This window comes from Panthera leo, chromosome E3 (genome assembly GCF_018350215.1).
Source record: "Panthera leo isolate Ple1 chromosome E3, P.leo_Ple1_pat1.1, whole genome shotgun sequence".
In the NCBI taxonomy this organism is placed as follows: domain Eukaryota; kingdom Metazoa; phylum Chordata; class Mammalia; order Carnivora; family Felidae; genus Panthera; species Panthera leo.
This window is the reverse complement of record NC_056694.1, coordinates 25090346-25093326: the sequence shown is the minus strand read 5'-3', so window position 1 is coordinate 25093326 and position 2981 is coordinate 25090346.

Genomic DNA, 2981 nt, shown 5'->3' with positions numbered 1-2981 from the left:
CCAATTTTATTGGCATATAATTGCTCATATTATTCTCTTATTATTGTTTGTTTTTTTTTTTTTTTAATTTTTTTTTTCAACGTTTTTTATTTATTTTTGGGACAGAGAGAGACAGAGCATGAACGGGGGAGGGGCAGAGAGAGAGGGAGACACAGAATCGGAAACAGGCTCCAGGCTCCGAGCCATCAGCCCAGAGCCTGACGCGGGGCTCGAACTCACGGACCGCGAGATCGTGACCTGGCTGAAGTCGGACGCTTAACCGACTGCGCCACCCAGGCGCCCCCTCTTATTATTGTTTTTATTTCTGCTGTGTTGGTTGTGATCTCTCCTCTTTCATTCTTGATTTTATATATTTGGGTCCTTTCCTTTTTCTTGTTGATCAAGCTGGCTAGTGGTTTATCAATTTGGTTAATTCTTTCAAAGAATCAGCTTCTGGTTTCATCGATCTCTTCTGTTCTTTTGGTTTCTAAAATTTTGTTTAATGTTTATTTTTATTTTTGAGAGAGACAGAGACAGAATGTGAGTGGGTTAGGGACAGAGAGAGATGGAGACACAGAATCTGAAGCCGGCTCCAGGCTCTGAGCTTTCAGCACAGAGCCCAATGTGGTGCTCGATCTCACAAGCTGTGAGATCATGACCTGAGCCGAAGTCAGACGCTCAACCAACTGAGCCACCCAGGCGCCCCTGTTTTTTTGGTTTTGATAACGTTAATTTCTGCTCTAATCTTTATTATTTCCTGTATTCTGCTGTTTGGGGGTTTTATTTGCTGTTCTTTTTGCAGCTCCTTAAGGCGTAAGGTTAGGTTGTGTATCTGAGATCTTTCTTCCTTCTTTAGGAAGGCCTGGATTGCTATATACTTTCCTCTTATGACTGCCTTTGCTGCATCCCAGACGTTTTGGGATGTGGTATTATCATTTTTATTGACTTCCATATACTTTTTAATTTCCTCCTTAACTGCTTGGTTAGCCCATTCATTCTTTAGTAGGATGTTCTTCAGTCTCCAAGTATTTGTTACCTTTCCAAATTTTTTCTTGTCGTTGATTTCGAGTTTCATAGTGCTGTGGTCTGAAAATATGCATGGTACAATCTGGATCTTTTTGTAGTTACTTAGGGCTGATTTGTGTCCCAGTATATGGTTTATTCTGGAGAACATTCCATGTGCACTGGAGAAGAATGTATATTCTGCTGCTTTAGGATGAAATGTTCTGAATATATCTGTTAAGTCCATCTGGTCCAATGTGTCATTCAAAGCCATTGTTTCCTTGTTGATTTTTTGATTAGATGATCTGTCCAGTGTTGTGAGTGGGGTGTTGAAGTCTCCTACTTTTATGGTATTACTATCGATGAGTTTCTTTATGTTTGTGATTAATGTATTTATATATTTGAGTGCTCTCACATTTGATGCATAAATGTTTACAATTGTTAGGTCTTCTTGGTGGATAAACCCCATGAGTATGATATAATGCCCTTCTTCATCTCTTGATACAAGCTTTATTTTAAAGTCTAGATTGTCTGATAGAATATGGTTATTCTAGCTTTCTTTTGTTGACCATTAGCATGATAGATGGCTCCCCATCCCCTTACTTTCAATTTGAAGGTGTCTTTAGGTCTAAAGTGGGTCTCTTGAAAACAGCATGTAGATGGATCTTGTTTTCTTGTCCATTCTGTTCCCCTATGTCTTTTGATTGGAGCATTGAGTCTATTGACATTTAGAGTGAGTACTGAAAGATATGAATTTATTGCCATTATGATGTTTGTAGAGTTGGAGTTTCTGGTGGTGTTCTCTGGTCATTTCTCATCTTTGTTGCTTTTGGTCTCTTCTCTCTCTCTCTCTCTCTCTCTCTCTCTCTATATATATATATGTATGTATATATATATATATATATATATATATATATATATATATATATATGTAAAACATATATATATATATATATATATACTTTTCATCTCTTCTCCCCTCAGAAAGTCCCCCTTAAAATTTCTTGCAGGACTGGTTTAGTGCTCACAAACTCCTTTAATTTTTGTTTGTCTGGGAAATTTTTAATCTCCTTCTATTTTGAATGACAGCCTTGCTGGATAAAGAATTCTTGGCTGCATATTTTTCTGATTCAGCACACTGAATATATCCCGCCACTCCTTTCTGGCCCGCCAAGTTTCTGTGGATAGGTCTGCTGCAAGCCTGATCTGTCTTCCCTTGTAGGTTAAGGACTTTTTTCCCTTGTTGCTTTCATGACTCCTTGCCTGAGTATTTTATGAATTTGACTATGATATGCCTTGTTGATGGTCAGTTTTTGTTGAATCTAATGGGGGTCCTCTGTGCTTCCTGGATTTTGATGTCTGTGTCTTTCCCCAGGTTAGGAAGGTTTTCTGCTCTGATTTGCTCACATAACCCTTCTATCCCTATTTCTCTCTCTTCCTCTTCTGGGACCCCTATGATTCTGATATTGTTCCTTTTTAATGAGTCAGTGATTTCTCTAATTCTTAAATTATGCTCTTTTGCCTTAATCTCCCTCTTTTTTCTGCTTCGTTATTCTCTGTAAGTTTGTCCTCTATATCACTGATTCTCTGTTCTGCCTCATCCATCCTTGCTGCCACTGCATCCATCCATGATTGCAGCTCAGTTATAGCATTTTTAATTTCATTCTAGTTTTTACTTCTTTCATCTCTGCAGAAAGGGATTCTAATCTGTTTTCTACTCTAGTTCATATTCTTATTATTGTAACTCTAAATTCTGGTTCAGACATCTTGCTTGTATCAGTGTTGGTTAAATCCCTGGCTGTCGTTTCTTTGTGCTCTTTCTTTTGGGTGAATTCCTTAGTTTTGTCATTTTGAAGGGAGAAAAGGAATTAATGAGGTAGAAAAATCGAAATTAAAAAATACTAAAATTAAAAAAATATTAAAATGAAAAATTACACATGCCACACACACAAATCGAATATATGATGCTAGATCCTAGGTGTGTTTTGGTCTAAGTGTTG